Genomic DNA, 16,495 nt, shown 5'->3' with positions numbered 1-16,495 from the left:
ACAAATATCTACATAGAAATTGTGGTTAGATCTGCTGCCTCACAGCAGGACAGTTCAAAGGCAGGTGGGGTTTGCATGTTTCTCCATATGCTTGCATAGAGTTCTGGTGGATTCACTTAGTACTCGGACACTTTTGCACTCAAACACCTCACCCCATAACGCAGGACTAAAAAAACCAAACAGATTAAGATGTGCAAATAATGAACAGAGCAAAACTGGAAAATAAACAGAGATATTACAGGAGTGCTCTATGACACCTCTGGTGAGGGTAATGAACAGGGTCAATGGTGGTCACCCACTGTCTTCCTAACAGTGAAGATATTGGCTACCTACACCCAAAGCACCCAGACAGCTATATCAAATCCTGATCTTAGAGCTGTTCAGACATATGGTAGTGATGTATTCTGACTAATTCATGCACACTTTATTGTGTGCATGAATTAAATGGAAAAAGCTAAATCTGACACTCAAAACACACAATAACAATGACATCTTCCTACACCAATCAGAACATTTTCTGTGGCTCCAGATTGTGGTCAGGTAAACCATCTTTCTTCATGATTGGTTGCACTTTGATTAGCAGGTGGGTGAAGTCAAAGCCACCATTGCTCTATAGCTCACCAGGATGAGCTGGCATCCCATATCCTGAAAGCTATTGCAGTGCCCTGAGTCTGCCTCAGACCATCTCCTGCATGTCATTTCCTTGCTTCCCTGTCCTCTGCGCTGTACTATCAGTAAGTATTAAACAGAGAGCAAGGTTTTAAAAGGATGTAAACTTATTGCGGCTGAGTTTTTAATTTGTAACTTTTTATTTATTTATTTTGGTGGTTTGAACATCAGAAGGCGAGCACCATCTGGTTCCATAATATTGAAGCAAAGGCAGGCATCTCTGGAGCTGATATCTGTAAAAATGGAGCACCACTTATACCAAAACAATTTAGATGAATAAAAAGCACTAGGGGACAGGGGGGAAATATGTAAATTTGGCAAACTTTGCCTTTAAGTAAAACGCAAACACATCAATACTTCACTTGAAAAGCTTATGCAAGTAAATACTTCTACACAGAGAGCACTTTCAGCACTTTCTTAGCCACATACTAAACAGGCAAATAGAGGTTAGAGGATATTACATTTCAAGTGAAGTCTTATTCATTTGACCTTGCAGTTTTTCCTCATTTGGGCCACGCGGACAGGTGAAAATCATTTAAAACCTGAACAGACATGAACCTAACCTAAAGCCTAAAACCTTATCCCTATAACCTAAACGCTAAACCTTATGACCTGCTGGATGCAAGGAGGATTTAAAAAAGGAACAAATGGGAATCGATCAGCCTTACCTGCATATAAACTAATGTGTTTAATATGCGTTATCTTTATTTGCTTTACATGCACACGTGTCCTCTTTTCTTCTGTCTACAGTCTTGTGCAGACCTCCACCAGTCTGCTCTCAAAATAACTGCTGATGTTTAGTTCTCTGTGTGCCCAAAGGATGGCAGTGCAACACAAAGCAGTGGAGCTGCACCTTTAATAGTCTTCTCTCTCCTGTTTTGGGGCCCCGAGCTTTCATCTGTTGGCTTCAATTTATTTCATCACAGTATACTGCAGCTGATCTAATAGCATGTACGTTTTGTTGTCACCTAAAGGGAATTTCTTGTCATGCTCCAAATTGATGTACCTGTTTGTCGCCTTGGACAGTATTTGTGCTGCACAGTCACAAGCAGTGTGTGAGCAGCATACGGCTCAGTCGATTTCACCGATCAGGCACCGTGAGGTACATTTAAACAGTACGTTATGGATCTATATTTGGAAGGTGTGCTTTATGTACAGCTTAATTTGATTATCACCCAGGGAATATTGAGCCCTTTGATCCTTCGACGCCCCGAGGTCACTTTGTGCACAATGGAGCCTGATTTCATCCTGGATACATCCATGTTGTGTTTGTTGGGCTATTCAGCGCCTTTCGTTAATGTTAGAATACCATCTGATTTTGTAAAGGAATTTCATTACTGTGCCTTGGCATCCTTCCCAAGCCATACCTGAGACATCATCCCAAAGTCTTTTGATATGAGCAGATGGATAGGGGGTCTCTTAAGGGGAGGATGTAATCTCCATAAAGCCCCATGTCCTTCAACCCATCTGATTGTCTTCCTGCGCTCACAATCTTATCTTCAGGTCCAAGATGGTTTTAAAGCAATTTGACTTCACTTAAATAAGACAGGAAAACAATTAAGTGATGCTGTTGGGGGTCTAATTCAATCAGAGGAATTCCTCTCCGATATTGATCAGAGACTATTGATTTTCTCTGACATTTCCTTACTCTTAACTCTGCACTGTGCTTCATTTGAGAGATTTTCCTTTGTATTAACAAGCAGTGTCTTTCATACTCCGCTATCATCAGCTCTGCATCAACTAACGCCAGAATAGCCAACATACTGATCCCCTTATTTTTTTCTGGGACACAGACTAAACCAGACTTGTGACTGGCCTCATTATGAAGGTTTGCCACCCCCTGAGAGTGCCCGACCTGACCCCAAAAATTGCCCAATTGGCTTTTTCCATCTGCGCTTATGTGTGGTGATGGGGAACCATGACATTTACATTTGCACCACTCCAATATGATCCCTTGCTCTGCACGAGTTTTCGACACAGACTATAGCTCAAAACCGGTCACAGGATCAAAAGTGTCTCTTGCCTGAAGGAGCCACTGAGTCGATCCTTTCCATTTCTGCACCAAATGGTGTTTTCTCTCTCCTCCTCTCTCTCTCTCTCTCTCTCTCTCTCTCTCTCTCTCTCTCTCTCTCTCTCTCTCTCTCTCTCTCTCTCTCTTCTTCTATCTCTCTCTCTCACCAGTAACTTGCTGGAACACATTTAGATCCTGAGTAGAACTCCTCAGTGCCCACTCATCACTCTGCGTGGTGTTTGAAGATTACTACGCTCAGAGACATCCTCACTGGGCATCCAGGCAGCTTAGAGGCCAAAATCCATAATCCCTTACCCTTCATGGGAATTCTCCATGCACTTCAACATGCTGAAATACAGCCCCGCTGCAGCAGCCACTCATGGCCGAGGAACTACTGCAGCCGGAGGCCCAGATAGATGGATGACATGTCTCAATGAATGTGGGAGAAGTGGAGGAAGTTAGATTTAAAAATAAGTTATATACCACAGATAGTTCCTTCTCTGAAACACGCCGAGTAAAGGGATCTTTTTTGCAAGGTGTTTTATTTCCAAGATATGCTTGCACACAACTTAAGTTGGTCCACATGCGCCGCTAACTGTTTTATGCATACCATACCAGCCCAGAAGACATTATTTACTGAAAATATAGGTGCCGTTCTGGGACTCAGCAGTTCCACGGCTTTTCTAGCAGTCGTCTCAATAAAGAATTTCCTCTGAGGCTTTGGTGCCTTATTAAAAAGCGTAAATAAGTGTAGTTCCTTGATTCGGTAATCTGCATGAGCGAGTAATATGTAAAGTTCAGCTGTTGTAGCTGAAGGACCAGTGGGGTTTTCCTCCTCTAGGCTACACTCTAATGCTTTGTTAGTCTGCTGTGCTTAAACCTGTTTATTAGCTTGGGGACTTTGTCTTGCAGCAGACGAGAACAATAAAAGTAATCTCACATTCACATTTGGTATTTTCTCTTTATGAAAGTGTTTCTTTGCTCTGAACCTTTTTCCATTTTCTTTTCTCACCACATAGGTAAAAATATGAGGGAGACAAACAGAGCTGTTCCAGCGTTTTTAAAAATTTTTTATTTAACAAGGCAGGACCAAACCACCAGAAAATTGGTTGAACTCAGTTTAATGAGTTTAATTGCGGACAGAGCTTGTGCTTCCATGAAAATCAATGACCAACATAATGGTGGCTGCGTTGGAGGACACGATTCAACTACGAGGTCAAGAAGTTAACAAAATGCAGTCTGATTATATCTGTAAATACGTTTTTGATATGTTTTCATATTCTACTGAAATTATTATTGTTGGTAATATCTTTTGGTTTTGAATCCTAATGGATAAACTAAGCATAATGAGATGTTTAATTTTAGTTTAATATTTTATGGTTAAATTAGTATTTTTCTATTTGTTTCTTTGTACCCTTACTTTAATACAGGCTCCACAGCTCTAACTAGCTGTGGAGTCGTACTGTGTACGGTGGCAACGAGCCAGAGAGTCCTGTGAGTTAAACCTGTGACCTGCAAAGTGGTCTCTTGTGGATTATTTTAACTGCACGAGGGACGCATGTAAGTGCAAGCTAGTGCTTTCTGCTGTAACATCATATATATATATATATATATATATATATATATATATATATTGTTTTGTGCTTTTAAATGAGCTTTTAGTGCATATTACTTGATACACTGAGGTGGACAACACTGTTTTCCCAGACAACAGGGATCTGAACACCACCTTCTATACCCTTCATTTTGTTAAGGTTTAAAGTTAGAGGCGTGGCTGTGTTGAGTGACAGGTGCGCCAAGAGCAAACCCCATAGGTGTCTGTTAGGTCTTACCTCCATTAATTACACTTGTGGAATTAAACCTGTGCGCTGCCTTTGGAGCATTCTTCGTTGAATTACCTGACAAATAATACGGCCTGCAGCACTCATGGTTCAAGAGGTCTTTGCTTTAGTTTTGGTGAGTAAAACGTTACTGTTTTTTAGTGTGTTAGCTTTAATTAGCTAATATGTGTGCTTTGCCCCTATACAGTCTATGGATGGAGCTGTTAATCACCTGATAACTCGGCACTAAACCCATTTACACATGGTAGTCTTAAGTCTGGCTCCGGAAAACCAATGTTAGATGAAATGCTAACACAGAGGCTTCCAAATTCAGAATCCAAAACCAGGGTGTGACGTCAGTGTGCCCGTGCAGTCTTTTGTCAACAGCAGGCGTGTGAAACAATGCCCGGGGGCCACAATCGGCTGGCAAAGAAGCCAATTTGTCCCCAACAGATGTGAAGGAAGGCGTAATTTTGGACCTTTTTCTGTATTTTCATAAGTTTTACCGCTTTATCTTTAATGATAAATATCTCCCATGTGGCCATTCATGCAACACTACAGTAATTAGGTAATAGATAAAAAAAAAAAAGTGAAATGACAGGAAAGTTCCTGTTTTGTTTTGAGGTTTTTCTCTTTTGGTTCTGCTATAGAAAATTCTGTGAATTAACTTTGTGTTTTATAATTACAGGACAGTCAATAAGCTGCAGCTAACAGATCTTTCTTTCATTTATTACAGCAGCATTTCTTTATCATGTATAGATGTCCTGTTGAAGTTGAACTTCTTATATTAAGATATCTCTTCGATTAAAGGTGCAAACGTCTTTAGCCTGGGCTTCACTGATCCAGCCCACAGCACGTGGTGATGATAGTTAGTTGAACATCATGTAGCAAGCTGGTTTCTAAGTCTGCACTGCAGGTGTAGTTTTTGTTTAAGGATTAGAGGAAAGCAAAAAAACCGAAAAGACAAATCCTCACCCAGGAAACTTTGAGCATCATTTATTTCATTACTGGAATCTGTTAAATCTTTCTGCACCAGTTTTATTATTTATGTAGAAGAAAATGCATCACATAACAGTTCAAAGCATGCTGGAGTACAATGCAGCGCGGCTCTCGAACATTCTGTGCCACTTTCAAATAATTAATCTCAGCTTTTCTCATTAGCATTATCACTGCTAAGTCAACACACATATAGACATAGTTTACTGTTCTGTTCTCTCCTGTGTTTGCCTGGTTTCAGAGGTGAGAATCAGACTATAACAAGCTGACAGGTTTGTCTGATATCATCCTGCTTTTGTGGGTTTTCTTTTGAGAAGTAACCTGCACAAATGTGCATGAAACATCTTTTCATCTCGCTGAAAATGACACTGATATGCTTTAATTTATCAGCTCCTGCACTTTATTAGCTCAGGCGTGTTTCAGCAAGATTTCAGTCTATGTACGAATATAAAATCTATCACACGTCCTTTTTTTGGGGAAGGATTTTAAAAGTCTCGCCCATCTTTACTGTGTTTTTGATATTTTTAGAAAACCAAAGGCAACATAATAATTAATATCTAGTGTAATCTCACATCACAACTTGAAATAATGGAAAGAAATCTCTGTTTACATTCATGGACAGGAATTGTCTTGTTGTTTCGTGTCAGTCAGCTGTATGTTATCAACAGTCTTCAGCAGAGACTTGCCACCCTGGCAACCGAGAAAACAAGCCTTGAAAAAAGTGGCCACTGTTTTATTTTAACCATAGACAATTGAAAATATGGACAAAGTCACTGAGACAGCGGCGACTGGTTTGTGAAGTACAGTTAAGTGGTGTTACCACAAGCCACTGACTGTGAACGCTCATTGGCTAAAAGCTTGTCAATTTCAAGTACTGGAAAATTCCAGATAATCCTCCTTTTTGATGCTTAGAATGACCATAATTTACAGAATGAACTTCATATTTTATTCAGTGTGATTCGAAATTAGCGACTGAGTTCAGAAACTTAGCAGAAAAGTGTTTAGTGAGGTTCAAGATCAGGGGAATGAGGGGCTGCTTTCTCACAAATATCTAGATAATCAAAATCACAAGGGTCTGTGTAATGGCCCTCTGCTGGCCATTACACAGAATGTATATTTATGGCACTATAGTGTTGGCTTTACTTTTAAAGATGAGATACTTCATCAGTCTTATACAGGCTATGATTTTAACCCTAACTAAGATCATTATCTAAACCTAACTAAGTTGGTTTTAGTCCCTAAACCTTTTTTTAAAAAAGTGTTTTTAAATGCTTAAACCACATTGAGTAGTTTCTAATAAAACACAGTTGAAGTGTAAAAACCTTCCATTTGTTGGATTCAAACCATGCTAAATATGTTCTTCCATTGCTAACCCACCCAGGACTTTTTTTCTTGCTTTTAAAAAATATTCGGTTTCTGTTCGTGGACACAAATCAGCACGTGAAACCAGTTAGATGAAAATTTGTGTCCGGGAACACAAATTGATGGATTAAAAGGTGCAAGTGTTTCATGAAGTGGCATAAGACAGCGAAGCAATTTTGGACCTCATCTTCTTTCTTCCTTCCGGCTCCTCCATGCATCATAACCTGCCTGTGTGCTAGAGGAGAGGAGGAGATGCTGTGCAGCTGCTGAGTGAGATGCGTGTGTGTTTGACTGTGTTGGGGATTATTAAATTTAGCAGAAAAGATTCAGTGGCTGTAAGAAGCCTAAGGAATAATTCATATTTCAAGAGTGAAAAGGTCAATTTTTGGACATCGGCTGCTGAGGAATGTGGGCGTTCTTACTTCATATAGCGGGGTGGGCGTTTAATCGATTAATTGATGTTATTTATTTTCAGTCAACCTTTTGAAGGCAGTTTGCAAGGACATGCTTCAGACTCATTCGTTTTCCCATAACAGGTTGCTCCAACTTGGACAAAATGCCTGTGTAAATGCCCTTGGTCAGCAACCAGCCGGACTGCTACCCAGCACTACAGGCCTAACCTGTATCAGAGCGCTGCAGCCCTCTCTCTCTCTCTCTCTCTCCTCTCCCCGCTGTTTGGCATGCTCCGTGGCACGGCGTGCTGAGGGCAGATCGTGTCACCGAGCTGGCACCGGCCTGAACTCGTTCAAGGTTACTCTTTGATTTAATGGTGATGCATTTTTTAAAACAGCATCATCCCTCTCTCTCTTGCCACAGCTCCTAGTCCATCTCTGTCACAAACACTGGCTGTGCATCTCACCTTTAGCAGTGGAAGCACCGGGAGAGGTTGTTTAAGATATAAATCAATGGCAAACGAAGCCCGAGCTCCAGAGCAAGCTGGCCCCGGTTGTTGTACCTGCCAGCCTGTTTTAAAGGCAGGACGGTGAAGGAAAATTCTTCTATATATTTAGTCTATGACATGGGAAAATGGTCACTCATCATGCAGACAGCTTTCTGTATGAGAACTTAAAATTAATGCTGTCTGCAAAGCCTTGACGGTTTGATACATAACCAGATGCTGTGTAATACCTTTATGGTTTTCTCTTCCCTTCTGGAGATGTAAATGATGGAGAAAATGATCGGTTTGTTCTTTTCATTGTGTCTTGCCTATTATAAATAGCGTTACCTATCTCTGTTCTTCAGTGATGTTTTTGACAGGGTGATATTCACCAATCATCACGTCTTCTTGCTGTTGTTTCAGTAAACGTTGTGTATCATAAAAATAGATTTTCAACCAGTTGCTCGTTTCCTCTGAGGGGTAGCTGTTTGTGAATTGTTGGGGGCACAGTCGTCACACAGACACACGCGAAAACGTTGACAAGATCAAATACACTTTTAACTTTTCTTCTCTTCTTAACTGAAATTGAATCTAAACTATTCAGGCACGAGAGCATCGGCCTTTGTGTGGTGTGGCAGGCTGTTATGGATGGAGATGAGCATTTCTGATAAAGAGAAAAAAGTGATAAATCAGAGGATAGAAACGGGGCATATTCATGAGCTCTGTAATCCTCTTATATCTTGTGTCATTTTGAAAAGCAAACACATCTTTGAGATCGGTACTTGACTGTGTCAGGTTCGATAAACCTCACCTCCACCATCTGAAAAATGTTAACATGATAAGAAACCTGATGAGCAGTAATGTCTGGAGCTCTAATAACTTCACTATAAGACTCTGTAGTCAGAGGAGCACTAATGCAATGCTTTTTAAAAATTTTGTAAATCAGTTTTTGATGTATTCCTACAAAGTTTTGCCCCATCAGTCACACTTGCCTACAGACTAGTTGGTGACCCCCTGTCAACCACTGGAGAAAATATTTTTTCCCTGAGTGGTTGCTGCCAAAGATGGCTACTGCACCATCCTTGCGGAGGTAATCTGCTACTGGCTCGTTCCCTGTAGCTTGCACAAAAGATGTGAAGTTGCCTGCCAACTTGAGCAGCAGTAAAACTGTGAAAAATGCGAGCGAAATCAGAAAGAGGAGACCATTCCCTTCAGGAAGACTTAACAGTGGTTGGTTGATAACTCTTAACACTGCAACCAGAACATTTCAAAAGAAGCAACTTTTATTATTAAGGTGATGGTTTTTCCTTTCCCAGTTTGCGTCACGCTTGCACATAATCACTACTGCTCGAGAAGCTGGCGAATGTCTGCAGACAAGTCAGTCTTTCATAAAAAATACGAGTAACCATCCCGATCTGCTGGTGAACAAAGTAATTGGTTTTCAGTTCTGTATATACCTTTGTGACCTTTTTCAGCTGTCAGCAATATTCAGCATTTACTCGCCAAACAGTTTTTGCATACACATTTTTCCTTAGTGGTCTATGTGTTACCAGGAGGTGCCAGCTGGTCTCCAGACCTGTGTGACTGGGCCCTAATAAAATAAATGGAGAAAGGGGAAAAAAATGAAACGCGTAAAATTTAGGTAAACGTATTAATTCATGCTAGTTTTACCTATTTATACTGAGTTATCTCTAAATTTGGGTGTTAGCCATAGACTGTATATAAAAGATAGACTTAGCTTTTGGCTCTGAAAATTGAAGCCAACACAGAAAAGCTTTGAACCTGCATTTCTTTTTTCTAATGGCCAGCAGAGGGCATCTTCTCTGGTTGCAAAAAGAAGTTAGATTTTGCAGAGGTCATTAGAAAAATGACATCTGGTGAGTTAAAATAACTTGGGAGTCTTATTTGAACACAAAATGAAACTCACTTTGTGAGGCCTAATTGACAGACAGACGAGAGAAGAGGGCAAGATTTAGGATTGGTGATAGGATTGACAAGTTACAAGTTTTAAAAATAATGCTAATTAAATTATTAATTTTGGACACAAAGCTCAATTTTACCTTGAAAGTGTCACAAAATTATTGTAATTTGAGAAGTGTTTAGAGTCTGACAGATCAAATCCTACTAACCTACTGTATGGTTTTTTTTTTTTTTGTTTGTTTGTTTTTTTTTTTTTTTAAATGACCCGACAGTAAAATAATGAAATGGCAAAACCAACACTGTTGCCTTTGTTGGTAATCTGAGAAGTATAGTTGTGTGTACTTGTTTCATTTAATAAGCTATTGTTGACAAGCTGAAATGGGAAGTGTAAATATTCATGGGACTTTTAATATTTAACCTCAGAGCCTTCAGACAGTGTTGTGATAATTATTTCACTTATTTTGTGCTTAGACTTGGATTAGACTTTGATTATCGTGTCTGTAGTTTGTAATGTAAAGGTTTAGCTAGGTCAAAAAATGAACAATCACCGGGTTTGTGTTAATGTTAACATATTAATAAAATCAGCGTTTCTGTTATTGGAAGGTGCACAAGTAACAGGAAGGAGACTCGAACTGAGAGCTCTGTTTCTAAAGTACACAGATCATAAAATTGCATGAAATATATGGGCATAAAGTGCATGCCTTCGGTTGTGTTAATTACATTTTATCCTTTGCGTTGTTATACAATACTGAGTTCATGTAACTTATTCTCCTTACAGCATGCTTAAGATAAAAAAGTCCAACTTGTCACTCTTAATTAGACATTTTAAGTAAAACCAGCTAATCAAATTTCAGTCACCTTTAAAGGTTAAATGGGGAGAATAAGTCTTTTTTTTTTTTGTTTTTTTGTTTTTGTTTAATTAATCTACGTTTAAATAATTATTTTATGAATTGTGGATCTGTTTATAAAGCACGAAGCCCTTTTCTGCATATTTGATTGCACATATTTAAATAAATAAAATCTTGATTTTAGTCGCATCTGAACACTTACAGAAAGAGAATCAAGATTTCTGATTACCAAATCTTTTCTTCAGTGTTATAAATGTGTCAAAACGAGCACCTTGTAGACGCTGTTATCAGCTACAACATGGTATTTTATGCCCTGATTTTTCAGCTGAAACTAAATGAATATTTGGTTAATTAAATGTAACCCCCCAAAATAATTGCTACTTTCTGTCCTGCACGCAGATGAAATGATTAATTGATCCGATTCCTGCTCTCTCAGTTCAGAGGGTCGCTTGACTTGGTGTTGAAGTCAATAAGCACTAAAGGAAAACTGCTGCTCAGCTGATCTCAATAAACACTTTCTTAATGAGTCAACTTACTCGAAAGCTATTTTGAAGTCTTTTTAGTGCAGTGTGATGTTCATTTTGTAAATTATGGCCTCGTTTAGACTCAAACAGACAATAAAACGATATTCTTTGTGACAAGCTCGTGCTTGAGTCACTTTCATATGAGTATGCAGCGCGCTTCTCAGTCTAATCCATCCCCTCTCTGTGATTTTCACTTTAAAAGGGAAAAAATTACTAACAGAAGAAATGTTATATATGGTTTCTGGCACACGTATAGAAATCTTTGGGACCCCAGTGGAGTGTTTTGATCCAGCTTTTTAATGTTACCATTCAAGCTGGTTATTTTCAATATATTTCATATGCATTAAACTCATACTGGCATTCACCGTCCTATAATTTTAATATTAATAATAAAAAAAAAAACCCTAATACTGGGCAAAACAGCTAGTTGTCTTTGATGCTAGTTGATTTTCAAACACAGGTAAACTAAACCCCACAGTGACTGAATCCAATATAAAGATTCATCAGGTGTTGTAATTCTGTAACTGATTTTATGTATCTTTTTGCATCCACTGTAACATAATGAGAACTTTCCCATCACTCTTTGTGCATGCGAGTGTGAAAATCATGACAATACATGAAAGGAGGGCTTAGCGTTCTGGTTAAGTGTGAAAATGACTCTTGTCTTATCTAATGGGATAAAAGGTTGGAGACTTGGGAGACATTTGGTGTTGAAAGCAGACACCCAGCAGACAGACATTTGAAAGCAGCCTAATTTCTTTCAGATTCATGATGAGCTCAGCGGCATTAGATCATAGATGCGCAAAGAGCAAAATGGGAGAATTAGACAGTCGCGGCTGCTGCTGCTGCTGTCAGCCATTATCCACTGAGGTAAGAACTGACAGGGCTATGATGCTAACATCCATTAGAGCAATTAACTGCGGCACATAGGTATCCTACATTTTAGGTGTGTGAGGTGGTCTATTAAAAGTATTCTAAATTTTTATTCCTTTTCAAAGGAAAAAAAAAGAAACAATACAGCAAATGTATTATAAGCAGTGGGACAGAATTAAATAGAGCGTAAACTTAATTTCATGTTGCCACAATTCATTCGATTCATATGGGCTTAATAGTATTGTTCATTTTCCTGCATATTTAGGGGTGAAGTGTTCGTACCTGGTTATGTCTGGGGGGCATTAATTCTGACTAATGAAATGACTCTATCCTCTGTGGCGTTTTAATCTATTCACAGTGAAAGTAATTGACAAGCCCACAGTATGTGCATTAGGATAGCTCCGGCACCAAAGGACAGCTGTCACTAAAGCAATTAAAATGACAAAGGTTAATTAATTCTCTGCAGTTTTTTACCTGATATGAGACATTCACAATGAGTGAGTTTTCATTTTCAGAGGAGTAATAGTGTTTTGAGGAGGGTAATTTATTTGTGGTTTAAAAAAGAAAAACACCAGTCATTGTCTGATGGAGCCTTTAATATGTCAATACCTCACACAAAACTGTGCCCCCAGGACAGCTTCAGCCCCAGATTTGAAATGCATTCTGCAGAAGGACATGATCTGAAATGACAATTGCTTGTTTTTGCCTCTTTTTTTTCAAAGCAAGCTCCTTATTCTTTGTCCTGTAGCAACGCAAACAGAATGTGATTTGTTTTTAAATGAGGCGCATGAGGATGTTTTACGCTTTAATTTGAGCAAACGTCTATAAGTAAGTGGAAGCTCTACATTTTCGCTGCGGTTGGGGGTCAAGCGGAAGAAAAACCGAGACGCAAATAATTACTATGCCAACCACCTCTGACACCACGAGAGCAGAACCCAAGAACTTTCTAATCCACCTAAATGTCAAAGCAACGTTCACAGCCCTCCCTCCATGTGAATCTCCACAGGCTGCCAAAAGGCCAGTGGTTAGTCATCTGTTTACTCCTGCAGCTGCTGGGTGTCATTGGGACTCTGAAGGAGAAATCCCATGATTCTCTCTGCCATTTCTGACAGCTCCCGCCCAGACCACATTAATCAGGGATTGTGGGCGAGCTAGGGGATAGAAGGCAGGCATGGATGGCTCCGGCCCAGCATAGCTGAACCGAGGGAGAAGATCTGGGCCCAAAGATAACTTAGACGTCCAAACACTGCCGCTCTGCAACGCTGTCGGTTTCATTCATACGCACGGAATTCGTTAAATGGACAAAAGAAATGGCCAGATTTGCATTTCTTATAAAACAGAGCTTGGAAAAGGACTCAAACATCTCCTAGTTGTGCATATTGGTGTCTACAAGAGATTAATTCCTGAAAAGCTGCGTTCCTTACATTTTAATTATTTAACTCCGCTTTCTCCATCTTCTCTGTTAAATTATTTTTTCACTAAGCTGTAATGAAGGTGTAATCTGTGATCTGAAAATGTTTTTTTTTAAAGCTGAAATACAAAGCAGGAAACGGCTTTCATTTCCAAAATGAGGAACATTTGTTACAAATATATATTTATTTAAATCTAAGGACTGTTTTAAATCATTAATGTTCTTATATAAATGAGTAACACAACTCCCTATTTGCAATTACAGATAAGAAATCATCGACTGGTATATAAAAGAAGAATGTAGTCACCAGTACTGTACTAACACTGTTTCTGTAATGCAACACACTGCTGGATGGAATTCAGTAATCAAATTACATTTAAAACTATACCATTACTTACATTACAAAGGTTCTTCATTTACCTGCACGATGGGCACAGAAAGGAAAAAACTCAAACATGCCCTCTTTCAGTCCTGAACAATTATACCACAATCAGCTGATTTCAGTTAGTATGCAGGGAAAACAGTGGAATGGTCTACAGCTAAAAAGTGGATACGTGGACATTACTTTTGCTTTTACTACATCCATGGACAGTAACGTGAAGGTACAGTGCAAACTGCATCCAGGACAGAAAACTGAAGCTATAAAATCTGCACAGACAGCATAGTGGCACAAAGGTAGTGTGGAAGAACCCAGAGTGATGTTAAAGCCGAGTATATGCCAAACCCAGCTAAGCAGACAGCCTGATCTTCTGCTGAAGCAGTGATGAGCAGTCAGGCTCGTAGCATTTCAGCCTCCATTTCTCCAGCCTGCACCTGTTAGTAGAATTACTGTGAAATGCCTTTTGAGCTAGTTTTTAGTTCAAACATTCTTTGCTGTTGTGTTGTTCATACTTGAACACTAAAAGGAAGATCTCGCATGTGTCCTCTTCAGAGGAGGGGATCTGTGTCAGTGTGCAGGATTGTAGTCTGGTAATTATGTACTTGCATTTATATAGCTCTCCATTCATCCATCCATCCATCGCCTGCAATCTCTCCAATGTGTCCTGGGTCTGCTCTGGGCCCTCCTTCAGGTAGTACATGTCTCAAATGCCTTACCCAGGAGCTGTACTCTAAACTCCACCTGAATGATTGAACTCCTCACCTTACTGCTAGGGTGATGACCTTTTGGAGGAAACTCATTTCTGCTCATTTGCTCAGCTTTCTGTCACTACCCCCAGCTTGTGGCCATAGATGATTGACAAATTTGCGCTCATACTTAATTCTTTCTTCACCACAACAGATTTGTGAAGCATCCAAAGCCCTGAGAATGCCTCCCCCAGTTGGTCTGTGAATCTCCTGGTCCACTCTCCCCTCACTCAAGAAATGGGACACTGAGATACTCCTCCTTTGACTCCAATAGGAACCTAGTAGGAGGAACTACAAACTGAGACCAGGAATGTGTTTACTGAGTTTATAAACTGAGTGAGCAGTAAGGTAATTAGATGTGAAACCAGAGGATTTGCCCCCTGCTGGCCATGAGAAAAAATGCAGGTTTATGCACTTTGCATTGCAGGGTTTGTTCGGTAAGAAAAATACAAAATGGAAATTTTTCATCAAATACTTAAACTTGCAATAATGAATTTGTTTTGGTAATTTTGGGGCAACAAAATAATTTGTAGGCAGAAGACTGAAAAAAAATCATCTCGTTGTGTTGATCTGGACTAATTTCTAAATAGAAGAAAATTAGTTTTCATTTGAATCCATTAGGGGTTTAATGGTTCCAAAACAGAGACGGAATTTGTCTTCCTGTCCCCCCAGCTCCTCCATCCGACCCACTGCTCATTAACTTACTAATAGAGGAGTTAATAGAACATAAAGTTCCTATAAAAGTTAAGTGCAGCAACTCAGTGCTTGAATGTAATCTCAAACAAACCAGGATGATTATGTGAAAGTTGTCAGAGAAATTTAAGGATCGCTGGTTAAAGCTGCAATGTTTAAAGGTATAACACATGAGCTTCTTTAAATGAAATAAGTTTAAAATAGTCATAAGCGATGATGTTATGTCCCACACCTATTGCAAAGATATCAGCAGATGTTATGAGCTATTGCTGGCACATCCCATCATGTCATGATCACTGAGTCAATACGGCATCTAGTTTGCCCGAAAGGAAATTTGTAGATGTTTTTGCACATATCAGTGGTGAAAACGTCTTTTGGAGGAAATAGCAGAAAATGGAAAGTCTGTTTGGATTGGTTATAACAACGAAATTCCAAAATAACCCGTTGTTAAAGGTTCTACACCTGCTTTGTTCTAGTGTGTGCTACTTTTGCTTTATTGGTATGCATTCAAACACAAATCTGTGTGCTGCAACAGCCATGTGTCGTCTTGTTCCTTACTCTAGGTCTAGTCAATAAAACCTTCCTGTGAATCTCTTTATTCAAATGGTGAGAGGCTTGGTTATTTACTAAAAAACAGGCTAGGTAACTACCAGTTCAAACTAGGGACTGCAACATTGTCTATACAAATAGCTCCTGAGACCTGAACTCTTGTTAGGGATTCATCACGTCTGTGTTGAGCAGAATGAAATGTAAGGTTGTGATGTCTGCTTATGAAGATTTAGGGTCTCTGGAGGTTAAGAACCATTTAAACACTGTTTCGATTCTGATTTTTGTGGAACTTGTACCATGACTGACTTTTTTTTTGCCTTCTTTCTTTGGGACCTTCATTCTGTGACGCAGCAGCGCTAACCACTGCTTCACCATGCTCCCCTGGTTTGGAGAAACCAAATTAAATTTGTAATCTGTGCTCTATCAAAGCATAATTCTTTCAGACGGAAGCCCACTGTAGGATGGAAAGCTACAGGTGATTGTGTGCAACCTGGCCAATCACCTACGTTGTGTATGGTCACTCTGGTGCTTGTTGCGCTCGCCAGCTGAGAAGTCATCACAGTCTATTAATACTGGTTAAAACCATTGATCATTTATAGCAGTTTATGAATAGCACAGGAGTCACTGAAGTCTTCTTCTCAGCATGTGTTGTCTGTCTGTAGCCCTATCCAGTGGCATGTAGCATATGCACATTGCCCATAAATCATAATTTTAACCAACTAGGTTAGTTTTGCCTTCCTTTCATCTTTCCTGCTCACCCTGTAACGCCTGTGTTCTTCTCCCTGTTGAGGTTCTCCTTCTAATGTTGTTGGCACTT

The 16,495-nt window shown here is 39.6% G+C and overlaps 1 long non-coding RNA gene across 2 annotated transcripts in view; it reads left to right on the top strand.

Moving 5' to 3' along the window:
- Window positions 1–4,476: 4,476 nt before the first annotated feature.
- The window catches only part of LOC105941119 (uncharacterized), a 56,104-nt gene continuing 44,085 nt past the window's right edge, over window positions 4,477–16,495 (top strand). For both annotated transcript variants that reach the window (XR_013100878.1, XR_001167743.2), the window contains exon 1: window positions 4,477–4,636. This is a non-coding gene — a long non-coding RNA (uncharacterized LOC105941119). The remainder of the gene's footprint in view (window positions 4,637–16,495) is intronic.

This window comes from Maylandia zebra, linkage group LG11, assembly GCF_041146795.1.
Source record: "Maylandia zebra isolate NMK-2024a linkage group LG11, Mzebra_GT3a, whole genome shotgun sequence".
Lineage (NCBI taxonomy): Eukaryota > Metazoa > Chordata > Actinopteri > Cichliformes > Cichlidae > Maylandia > Maylandia zebra.
Note: the sequence above shows the minus strand (reverse complement) of the source record. Positions and strands in the feature narration are given on the sequence as shown.